Below are 13,210 nucleotides of genomic sequence, written 5' to 3'. Positions count from 1 at the left end.
CTCCTTGGAAGAAAAGTTATGATCAACCTAGATAGCATATTCAAAAGCAGGGACATTACTTTGCCGACTAAAGTCCGTCTAGTCAAGGCTAAGGTTTTTCCAGTGGTCATGTATGGATGTGAGTGTTGGGCTGTGAAGAAGGCTGAGAGCCAAAGAATTGATGCTTTTGAACTGTGGTGTTGGAGAAGACGCTTGAGAGTCCATTGGACTGCAAGGAGATTCAACCAGTCCATTCTGAAGGAGATCAAACCTGGGATTTCTTTGGAGGGAATGATGCTGAAGCTGAAACTCCAGTACTTTGGCCACCTCATGCAAAGAGTTGACTCATTGGAAAAGACTCTGATTCTGGGAGGGATTGGGGGCAGTAGGAGAAAAGGACGACTGAGGATGAGATGGCTGGATGGCATCACTGACTCGATGGACATGAGTCTGAGTGAATTCCGGGAGATGGTTATGAACAGGGACGCCTGGCATGCTGCGATTCATGGGATCGCAAAGAGTCAGATACGACTGAGCGACTGAACTGAACTGAACTGAACTGACCACTATATCTACTACTGCGGGCAGGAATCCCTCAGAAGAAATGGAGTAGCCATCATGGTCAACAAAAGAGTCCTAAATGCAGTACTTGGATGCAATCTCAAAAACGACAGAATGATCTCTGTTCGTTTCCAAGGCAAACCATTCAATATCACAGTAATCCAATTCTATGCCCCAACCAGTAATGCTGAAGAACCTGAAGTTGAATGGTTTTATGAAGACCTACAAGACCTTTTAGAACTAACACCCAAAAAAGATGTCCTTTTCATTATAGGGGACTGGAATGCAAAAGTAGGAAGTCAAGAAACTCCTGGAGTAACAGGCAAATTTGGCCTTGGAATGTGGAATGAAGCAGGGCAAAGACTAATAGAGTTTTGCCAAGAAAATGCACTGGTCATAGCAAGCACCCTCTTCCAACAACACAAGAGAAGACTCTACACATGGACATCACCAGATGGTTAACACCTAAATCAGATTGATTATATTATCTGCAGCAAGAGATGGAGAAGCTCTATACAGTCAACAAAAACAAGACCAGGAGCTGACTGTGGCTAACATCATGAACTCCTTATTATCAAAATCAGACTTAAATTGAAGAAAGCAGGGAAAACCTCTAGACCATTCAGGTATGACCTAAATCCAATCCCTACGATTATACAATGGAAGTGAGAAATAGATTTAAGGGCCTAGATCTGATAGATAGAGTGCCTGATGAACTATGGAATGAGGTTTGTGACATTGTACAGGAGACAGCAATCAAGACCATCCCCATGGAAAAGAAATGCAAAAAAGCAAAATGGCTGTCTGGGGAAGACTTACAAATAGTTGTGAAAGAAGAGAAGCAAAAAGCCAAGGAGAAAAGGAAAGATATAAACATCTGAATGTGCAGTTCCAAAGAATAGCAAGAAGAGATAAGAAAGGCTTCCTCAGTGATCAATGCAAAGAAATAGAGGGAAGAACAGAATGGGAAAGACTAGAGATTTCTTCAAGAAAATTAGAGATACCAAGGGAACATTTCATGCAAAGATGGGCTCAATAAAGGACAGAAATGGTATGGACCTAACAGAAGCAGCAGATATTGAGAAGAGGTGGCAAGAATACACTGAAGAACTGTACAAAAAAGATCTTCACGACCCAGATAATCACGATAGTATAATCAATCATCTAGAGCCAGACATCCTGGAATGTGAAGTCAAGTGGGCCTTAGAAAGCATCACTCTGAACAAAGCTAGTGGAGGTGATGGAATTCCAGTTGAGCTGTTTCAAATCCTGAAAGATGATGCTGTGAAAGTGCTGCACTCAATATGCCAGCAAATTTGCAAAACTCAGCAGTGGCCACAGGACTGGAAAAGGTCAGTTTTCATTCCAATCCCAAAGAAAGGCAATGCAAAAGAATGTTCAAACTACCACACAACTGCACTCATCTCACACGCTAGTAAAGTCATGCTCAAAATTCTCCAAGCCAGACTTCAGCAATACACGAATCGTGAACCCTGATGTTCAAGATGGTTTTAGAAAAAGCAGAGGAACCAGAGATCAAATTGCCAACATCTGCTGGATCATCAAAAAAGCAAGAGAGTTCCAGAAAAACATCTATTTCTGCTTTCTTGACTATGCCAAAGCCTTTGACTGTATGGATCACAATAAACTGTGGAAAATTCTGAAAGAGATGGGAATACCAGACCACCTGACCTGCCTCTTGAGAAATCTGTATGCAGGTCAGGAAGCAACAGTCAGAACTGGACATGGAACAACAGACTGGTTCCAAATAGGAAAAGGAGTACGTCAAGGCTATATATTGTCACCCTGCTTATTTAACTTCTATGCAGAGTACATTATGAGAAACGCTGGACTGGAAGAAACACAAGCTGGAATCAAGATTGCCAGGAGAAATATCAATAACCTCAGATATGCAGATGACACCACCCTTATGGCAGAAAGTGAAGAGGAACTAAAAAGCCTCTTGATGAATATAAAAGAGCATAGCGAAAAAGTTGGCTTAAAGCTCAACATTCAGAAAACTAAGATCATGGCATCCGGTCCCATCACTTCATGGGAAATAGATGGGGAAACAGTGGAAACAGTGTCAGACTTTATTTTTTTGGGCTCCAAAATCACTGCAGATGGTGACTGCAGCCATGAAATTAAAAGACACCTACTCTTTGGAAGAAAAGTAATGAGCAGCCTAGATAGCATATTGAAAAGCAGAGACATTACTTTGCCAACTAAGGTCCCTTTAGTCAAGGCTATGGTTTTTCCGGTAGTCATGTATGCATGTGAGAGTTGGACTGTGAAGAAGGCTGAGTGCCGAAGAATTGATGCTTTTGAACTGTGGTGTTGGAGAAGACCCTTGAGAGTCCCATGGACTGCAAGGAGATACAACCAGTCCATTCTGAAGGAGACCAACCCTGGGATTTCTTTGGAAGGAATGATGCTAAAGCTGAAAGTCCAGGTCTTTGGCCACTTCATGCAAAGAGTTGACTCATTGGAAAAGACTCTGATTCTGGGAAGGATTGGGGGCAGAAGAAGAAGGGGACGACAGAGGATGAAATGGCTGGATGGCATCACAGACTTGACAGACGCGAGTCTGAGTGAACTCCGGGAGTTGGTGATGGACAGGGAGGCCTGACGTGCTGCAATTCATGGGATCACAAAGAGTCGGACACGACTGAGCATCTGAACTGAACTGAACTGAGCTGAAGTTTTTCTCTTGTTCCACTTAATTCTAGAAAAAAATATGTAGCATCTTGTTTCACCAGGTGTATTTACCTTTGGGTCTAGTGGATATTTTTAGGTAGGAGAGTCTCATTTTAACATCCTGTATGCAAAACTTGGTGGAAGACAAATCTACTGTATAACAACCCTTCCAGAGCAGCACAAACTTGAAGGAGTTTCAGTCCAGAAATCTATTTACTTGTTTGTGGTCACCATCAGTGATGTATCAATGGCCTAAGCCTCACTTCAGAAAAGAGTGAAAGAGGGGAAAGAGGCCCTATGTCTTGAACATCAGGGAAAAGAGGTAAAATAGATCTGCCAGGGCCTCTCAGAATGGAATAATGTAGGCATGAGGAATAGTGGTTCTTAAGGGACAAGATGCATGGGCTTGGAGAATCCTAGAATTGGAAAGAGTAGCCCAAAGTGTCAAAACAGTAAAAACAAATCAAAATGAAAACCACCTTGAATATTGCTAGGCATATAAATAGACAAAATAAAAGATTAAACTTTCAGAATTACACAAAATGTAAGCGATGAAAATGGTTTGGTGGGTTGGCTGGTTAAATATATCGTTTTGTTCACAAGCTAGAATAAGATTATATCACCAGAGGGAGAGTACACACTCTCTTTGTTTTTGCAATATCAGGAACAGAGAACTTGAAATCTGTAATATTAGGGATTTTTAGTTTGTAGGATGAATACTTAGGGGGTGGCAGAGCTACTGGTAAGACCTCCTGAACACAGGCATACTAGAACTACATATAGATACATGGAAATCCAGTTTTGCTCATGTGCCTTTCTGAGAGGCCCTGCCTGTCTATTTTACCTCTTCTCCCCTCACGTTCAAGACATAGGGCCTCTTTCCCCTCTTTCACCCTTTTCTGAAGTGAGACTTAAGGCTGGTACTAAATCACCAATGGTGACCAAAAGGACTCTGTGGGGTACAGCCCCAGAATCATGGCCATTCCTCTGGCAGAGGACACTTCATTGACACTGCTCTCACTCTCTGGAGAACAGTTCCTGAGTGTGTATTCAGTAGCTCAGCTCTTTGCAATCCCATGGACTGAAACCCGCCAGTGTCCGTGGAATTTTCCAGGCAAGAATACTGGAGTGGGTTGCCATTTCCCACTCTAGGAGACCTTTCCGACTCAGGGATTACATCTGTGTCTCTTGCATCTCCTGCATTAGCAGGTGGATTCTTTACCACTGCACCACCTGGGAAGCCCCATCTTCCAGTACTTGTCTCAAAATCAATCTTATACAAGGAAGTCAGTCTCTAGGACACTCTCTTGACACATGAGATGTAGTAGTGAGTATAGAACTCTCCAAGATTACATGGCATGGACTTCTTTTCCCTGCCCAAGGAATCCACTCTCAGAGCTCTTTTTTGTTATTTTTTACATGACAGCCTTCTTCACTTTGCTAAGATGATTTATGGGAATAAAAACTCATTTATCTAATTCAAGCAGACTGTGAAATTACACAGCCTCCCAAGAGGGAAAGCAGATTAAGGAATATTTTCATTATTTCCTATGAAATTTGAGTGGTATCTACAGCTGGCTGACATAATGCTATCTCATTGACTGATTCCTTCGAGCATGACTTTGCAGTCCTGGGGAGGGTGACATCTCACCTTTTGGACAGTCATTCAATCAGAGATAGAGCTGCACATAGCACCTCTTATAAGCCCATTGAAAAATATCAGTACAAGACCCTCCAGACAGCTCATGTGAAGGTAATAGATTTTACTGAAAATAGGGGAGAATATCTTTCTTCCTGAGATTTATTTTCCCATCACAGATTTGGTGACAACTATGAGCTCTTCAGTGCACCGAAGCGCAGCCCTTTCCACCTTACTGGCTTTTGTCTCCTATTCTCATTTTGTTTTTTCCTCTACTTACTACTTTGTGTGAAGGAGTAATTAAAATTTCTCTGACAAAGCAATTTAGCATCATTTTTTTCTTAGTTTTCTGCTAATAAAACCTAGCAGGACCCTGCAGGACCCTCGCAGATACAAAAGCCCCTCTGTGTCCCATGTAGGGAAAAAAGGCTTTAGTCTTCTAGGGCTTCCGTGAGTTCCAAAGAGTAGGCTCAAACAGTTAATAACACAATAGAGTCACAGGACTCCTGGTTCATCCTGAAGGGCTAGAAATAACATCATATACATATCTCTGAGTTATTCTACAGAAACTAAGACTCCCACAAGACCCAATTGTGGGTGTGAATGGTGATAGAAGCAAAGTCCAATGCTGTAACGCAATATTGCATAAGAACCTGGAATGTTAGATCCATGAATCAAGGCGAATTGGAAGTGGTCAAACAGGAGATGGCAAGAGTGAATATCAACATTTTAGGAATCAGCGAATTAAGTTGGACTGCAATGGGTGAAATTAACTCAGATGACCATTATATCTACTACTACGAGCAGAAATCCCTTAGAAGAAAAAAGTAGCCATCATGGTCAACAAAAGAGTCTGAAATTCAGTACTTGGATGCAATCTCAAAAATAACAGAATGATCTCTGTTCATTTCCAAGGCAAACCATTCAATATCACAGTAATCCAAGTGTATGCCCTGACCAGTAATGCTGAAGAAGTTGAAGCTGAACGGTTCTATGAAGACCTACAAGACCTTTTAGAACTAACACCCAAAAGAGATATCCTTTTCATTTTAGAGGACAGGAATGCAAAAGTAGGAAGTTAAGAAACACCTGGGGTAGCAGGCAAATTTGGCCTTGGAGTACGGAATGAAGCAGGGCAAAGGCTAATAGAGTTTTGTCAAGAGAATGCACTGGTCATAGAAAATGCCCTCTTCCAACAACACAAAAGAAGACTCTACACATGGACATCACCAGATGGTCAACACTGAAATCAGATTGATTATGTTCATCACAGCCAAAGATAGAGAAGCTCTATACAGTCAGCAAACTGTCTATACAGACAGAAACCTGACTGTGTCTCAGATCATGAACTCCTTATTGCCAAATTCAGACTTAAATTGAAGAAAGTGGAGAAAACTACTAGACCATTCAGGTATGACCTAAATCAAATCCTTTATGATTATACCGTAAAAGTGAGACATAGATTCAGGAGATTAAATCTGATAGACAGAGTGCCTGAAGAACTATGGAAAGAGGTTCATAACATTGTAGAGGAGACAGGGATTAAGACTATCCCCAAGAAAAAGAAAAAAAAAGAGCAAAATGACTGTCTGAGGATCCTTACAAATAGCTGTGGAAAGAAGAGAAGTAAAAAGCAATGGAGAAAAGGAAAGACACACCCATTTGAATGCACAGTTCCAAAGAATAGCAAGGAGAGACAAGAAAGCCTTCCTCAGTGATCAGTGCAAAGAAATAGAGGGAAACAATAGAATGGGAAAGACTAGAGATCTCTTTAAGAAAATTAGAGATACCAAGAAACATTTCATCCAAAGATGGGCTCAATAAAGGACAGAAATGGTATGGACCTAACAGAAGCAGAAGATATTAAGAAGAGGTGGCAAAAATACATAGAAGAACTGTACAAAAATGATCTTTATGACTCAGATAATCATGATGTTATGATCTGTCACCTAGAGCCAGATATCCTGGAATGTGAAGTCAAGTGGGCTTTAGAAAGCATCACTACGAACAAAGCTAGTGGAGGTGATGGAATTCCAGTTGAGCTATTTCAAATCCTAAAAGAGCATGCTGTGAACGTGCTGCACCCAATATGCCAGCAAATTTCGAAAACTCAGCAGTGGCCCCAGGACTGGAAAAGGTCTGTTTTCATTCCAATCCCAAAGAAAGGCAATGCCAAAGAATGCTCAAACTACTGCACAATTGCACTCATCTCACACGCTAGTAAAATAATGCTCAAAATTCTCCAAGCCAGGCTTCAACAATACATGAACTGTGAACTTCCTGATGTTCAAGATGGTTTTAGAAAAGGCAGGGGAACCAGAGATCAAATTGCCAACATCTGCTGGATCATCGAAAGAGCAAGAGAGTTCCAGAAAAAGATCTATTTCTGCTTTGTTGACTATACCAAAGTCTTTGACTGTGTGGATCACAAGAAACTGTGGAAAATTCTGAAAGAGATGGGAATACCAGACCACCTGACCTGCCTCTTGAGAAATCTGTATGCAGATCAGGAAGCAACAGTTAAAACTGGACATGGAACAACAGACTGGTTCCAAATAGGAAAAGGAGTATGTCAAGGCTGTATATTGTCATCCTGCTTATTTAACTTATACACAGAGTACATCGTGAGGACCACTGGGCTGGAAGAAACACAAGCTGGATTCAAGATTGCCAGGAGAAATATTAATAACCTCAGATATGCAGATGGCACCACCCTTATGGCAGAAAGTGAAGAAGAACTAAAGAGCCTCATGATGACAGTGAAAGAGGAGAGTGAAAAAGTTGGCTTAAAGCTCAACATTCAGAAAACTAAGATCGTGGCATCTGGTCCCATCACTTCATGGCAAATAGATAGAGAAACAATGGAAACAGTGGTAAACTTTATGTTTTGGGGCTCCAAAATCACTGCAGATGGTGACCAACCTAGATGGCATATTAAAAAGCAGAGACATTACTTTGCCAACAAAGGTCCGTCTAGTCAAGCCTATGGTTTTTCCAGTATTCATGTATGGATGTGAGAGGTGGACTCTAAAGAAAGCTGAGCACCAAAGAATTGATGCTTTGTACTGTTGTGCCAAAGAAGACTCTTGAGAGTCCCTTGGACTGCCAGGAGATCCAACCAGTCCATCCTAAAGATCAGTCCTGGGTGTTTATTGGAAGGACTGATGCTGAAGCGAAACTCCAATACTTTGGTCACCTGTTGGGAAGAGCTGACTCATTTTCAAAAGACCCTCATGTTGAGAAAGATTGAAGGTAGGAGGAGAAGAGGATGACAGAGGATGAGATGGTTGGATGCCATCACTGACTCAATGGACATGAGCTTGAGTAAACTCCAGGAGTTGGTGATGGACAGGGAGCCCTGGAAATTTGCAGTCAATGGAGTCACAGAGTCAGACACGACTGAGTGACTGAACTGAACTGAACTGAAGATGTACATCCACGTGGAGGATGATGACTATGTGCTGACCACAACCTCACAGACCCCAGACTGGTTGAAATAAGAAGGTTACAATATCACTCTCTTACCTCACTTTCAATATATCAGAAGTAATCACATACCCTGCAAATTTCACATTTAAAAACTTCCAGGAAAACCATCAGAGAGTTCAGGCATTTTGAGCAGGAAACATCCAATCTCTTTGCATGGCTCTTGCAACGAACTTTCTCTGCTCTAAACTCCAGTGTTTGGTTTGTTTGGCCTGGCTGTGTGTCAGGCACAGTAACTTGAACAACGTTGAAACTTATATTAGTGTTTTCTTCCTCTCTGCTCCAGAAGGCAGTCAATGAATTTTTACAAGCATGCACATTTCCCTCTCTTTCAAGAACTGGGGGTGGGATGTTAAAATAATGAACCTTTGTTTTATCTTTTGATAATTTTATCTCTGATGACTCAACTGGTAAAGAATCCACCTGCAGTTCAGGAGATCCATGTTGCCTGGATCAAGAAGACCCCCTGGAGAAGGGAATGGCCACCCCCTCCAGTATTCTTGCCTGGAGAATTCCATGGACAGAGGAGTCTGGTGAGCTATGTAGTCCTTGGGGTGGCAGAGTCAGGTGCAACTCAGTGAATAACACTGTCACTTTCATAAGAAGAAAGAGGCATGTGGAAAATTCTGAGAGTTCAAACACTGGCCAGATACCTTTGTTTTGGAAACCTTGTGGCAAAATGTACACAAGACAACAGACATGCGTTAAATTGAGTTACACACTTTGAATTACATCACTCTGGGGCTGGTGAAGTTCCCAGGTAAGCAGAAGTTGCACAACCCATGGAATTTTTCGGGCCAGTGAAATACAATGTACCTCAGAGGAAGGGTGTGGTACCTAAAGAATATAAGCAGATGTATTTGGGGAAAGTGATTAATTACTGTCTGAATGGTTTTCAAATTCTGCTATCTATTCAAAGGCTGCTGATTTCCTAGAAATGAGCCTATTATAAAAAGAACTCTTCTTTCAGTTTCGATCTGAATTATGTTTACAAGGAATGGCCTTGAATGACATAAGACTTATTACTTCTGGCTGAAAACCTTGTTAAGCTAAAACAGTTTAAAACTTAATTACTGTTTAAAACTTAATTACTTAAACATACACAATATTCTATGTCAACTATATCTCACTAAAGCTGAGGAAAAGCCATGACTGGAAGTGTGTGCAATTTGGAGGCAGCAAGGGAAGAACATCACATTTCAGAATTCCAGCCCCTCTCATTGTCATTTTTCAAGAGCAAGTATCTGGCACTTAGCATTCTAATTCTCTTACAAACAGGATGGTAATTTTAGGAAGCCCCAAATTGATTTATTATTTTTTATAATATAAATTTATTTATTTTAATGGAGGCTAATTAATTTACAATATTGTATTGGTTTTGCCATAAATCAACATGTATCCACCACAGGTGTACACGTGTTCCCCATTCTGAACCCCCCTCCCACTCCCTCCCCGTGATGGCGTGACCTGGTATCATTTTTAGCAGTCTCCAATTCATTTCTCAGTGCCAGCTGAGATGGACCATGCAGAAGCGTGGCCAAGAGGAGCTACCCCTCCCCCAAGGTCAGGGGCTGGGACCGAGAGTGCCAGGCTGCATTGGCACAGAAGCAGCCGAGAGGAGCTACCCCACTTCTAAGGTCAGGGGCGGCGGCCTAGACCAGCTACCTCACGCCCAAGGTCATGGCAGCAGCCAGGAGGAGCTACCACACATCAGAGGTCAGGGGAGGTGGCCGAGAAGAGCAACCCCACGTCCAAGGAGCGGCGGCTGCACGGGCAAGGAGGGCCAAGAGGAGCTACTCCATATTCAAGGTCAGGAGGGGCGGCATGAGGAGATACCCCTCGTCCAAGGTAAGGAGCAGTGGCTGTGCTTTGCTGGAGCAGCCATGAAGAGATACCCTACGTCCAAGGTAAGAGAAACCCAAGTAGATGTAGGTGTTGTGAGAGGGCATCAGAGGGCAGACACACCAGAACCATAATCACAGAAAACTAGCCAATCTGATCACACGGACCACAGCCTTGTCTACCTCAATGAAACTAAGCCATGCCATGCCGGGAGCACGGGAGATCCCACCCATGACAAGGTCATGCAGAGAGGCCTGATGGGCAAGGCGAGTCAGGTCTCAAGGGGTCCTCTGTCTGAGCATCTACCCCGAAACCAAAATCTATCTGTTTACTCTCTGCTATACTATACTCTTCTGACATTACCAACTTTTCTCTGGAAAGAGTTAATTCAGAGCTCCAGTTAACAGTCTCCTGCATATAAAAAGAATGTCTTGGCTTAACCCCTTTGATGGCTTTCTAACTTATCTGCCCGGACTTTACAACTTGTGGATTGTTTACAGCCCCTAACCGTGAGAGGCATGAAGCTTAAAACATCTTAAAGATATAGCGCCTTTTAGAGTTAAGAATTAGTTTGGTGAACAGTTTGTTGAGTTAATGTTTGCCACCAGGCCTCCATATTCTCTACCTTTTAGGCACCTGAAGGATATTAATCAATGTAATTGGGATATAGAAAAAGGAATATAGTAGTTTTGATGTTAGCAACACTAGACTTTTGAGTTAATTACTTTTCTCTTTGTTATAAATCACTGTACTTCTTTCATTGTTATAAATTGCTGTGTCCTTGCTATGTAAGAATGTAACTTTATTTAGTGCTTTCTGAGAGTGGCACCAGACTTTGGGAAGAACAACACTATTACCCTTATCAGAAAAGGGCTGTAAAATGTTAATTGGCCCTCTGGCCAGAAGATGATGTAAATCACCTAAGACTTGTGTATACAACTAAGTATGCAGAGAGAAAGCCTGGTCTCGATGAGTCAGGGCTGCTGATGCTGCATAATTTTGTATTATCCATTGATCTCTATGTAAAATCTAAAGGTATATAAGGCCTTTCTGGACAATAGAGGAGGGGCCAGTCATTGGAAAGGCTGGTTTCCCCCATGTCTTCTTTTTTTACTCTGTTTTCTGGCTGAATTCCCATCTGGGGTGTGGAGGCTCAACATGTCTACTTACTTGCCCTGGCTTCTAAGATCCATGAGAGAGAGAGCCCAAGGTGGGGCACTCTCCGATACTCAAATGGACACCAGTGGCCTAACATAGATGGTGCAAGTTCCTTGTCTGGAACTTTATTAGTTCCCCACGTAAACCAATTTATTCAGCCTCTTTTCTCCACTAAATTTTCCTATTATACTATTTCTTCTTAATTTCTTTTCTATTTCTTATTAAATAAATAAGTTTTTCCCTGCCTGTGCCATATCCCCTTCGAATTACCCTTATCCAAGGGGCAGGACCCCGGCAATGCCATGTGGGGCTACCCAAGATGGGGGGAGGGGGGGTCATGGTGGAAAGGACTGACAAAATGTGGTCCATTGGAGAAGGGGATGTCAAACCACTTCACTTTTCTTGCCTTGAGACCCCAAGAACAGTATGAAAAGACAAAATGATAAAATACTGAAAGGAGAACTCACCAGGTCTGTAGGTGCCCAATATGCTACTGGAGATCAGTGCAGAAATAGCTCCAGAAAGAATGAAGGGATGGAGCCAAAGAAAAAACAATATCCAGTTGTTTTACAGCAAGGTCTGATGCTGTAAACAGCAGTATTGTATCAATTGAGTGCAGTTCAATCGCTCAGTCGTGTCCGACTCTTTGCTACCCCATGAACTGCAGCACACCAGGCCTTGTGTCCATCACAAGCTACCGGAGTTCACTCAGACTTACACCCATCGAGTCGGTGATGCCACCCAGCCATCTCATGCTCTGTCACCCCTTCTCCTCCTGCCCCCACTCCCTCCCCCTATTAGAGTCTTTTCCAATGAATCAACTCTTCCCATGAGATGGCCACAGTACTGGAGTTTCAGCTTTAGCATCATTCCCTCCAAAGAAATCCCAGGTCGGATCTCCTTCAGAATGGATTGGTTGGATCTTCTTGCAGTCCAAGGGACTCTCAAGAGTCTTCTCCAACACCACAGTTCAAATGCATCAATTCTTCAGTGCTCAGCTTTCTTCACAGTCCAACTCTCACATCCATACATGACCACAGGAAAAACATTAGCCTTGACTAGACGGAACTTAGTCGGCAAAATAATGTCTCTGCTTTTGAATATGCTATCTAGATTGCTCATAACTTTTCATCCAAGGAGTAAGCGTCTTTTAATTTCATGGCTGTAGTCACCATCTGCAGTGATTTTGGAGCCCCCAAAAAATAAAGTCTGACACTGTTTCCACTGTTTCCTCATCTATTTCCCATGAAGTGATGGGACCAGATGCCATGATCTTCGTTTTCTGAATGTTGAGCTTTAAGCTAACTTTTTCACTCTCCTCTTTTACTTTCATCAAGAGGCTTTTAGTTCCTCTTCACTTTCTGCCATAAGGGTGATGTCATATGCATATCTGAGGTTATTAATATTTCTCCTGGCAATCTTGATTCCAGCTTGTGTTTCTTCCAGTCCAGCGTTTCTCATGATGTACTCTGCATAGAAGTTAAATAAGCAGGGTGACAATATACAGCCTTGACGTACTCCTCTTCCTATTTGGAACCAGTCTGTTGTTCCATGTCCAGTTCTGACTGTTGCTTCCTGACCTGCATACAGATTTCTCAAAAGGCAGGTTAGGTGGTCTGGTATTCCCATCTCTTTCAGAATTTTCCACAGTTTCTTGTGATCCACACAGTCAAAGGCTTTGGCATAGTCAATAAAGCAGAAGTAGATGTTTTTCTGGAACTCTCTTGCTTTCTCAATGATCCAGTGGATGTTGGCAATTTGATCTCTAGTTCCTCTGCCTTTTCTAAAACCATCTTGAATATCAGGAAGTTCTCGGTTCATGTATTGCTGAAGCCTGGCTTGGAGAAT

The sequence above is a fragment of the Capricornis sumatraensis genome, chromosome 2 (genome assembly GCF_032405125.1).
Source record: "Capricornis sumatraensis isolate serow.1 chromosome 2, serow.2, whole genome shotgun sequence".
In the NCBI taxonomy this organism is placed as follows: Eukaryota; Metazoa; Chordata; class Mammalia; order Artiodactyla; family Bovidae; genus Capricornis; species Capricornis sumatraensis.
Note: the sequence above shows the minus strand (reverse complement) of the source record.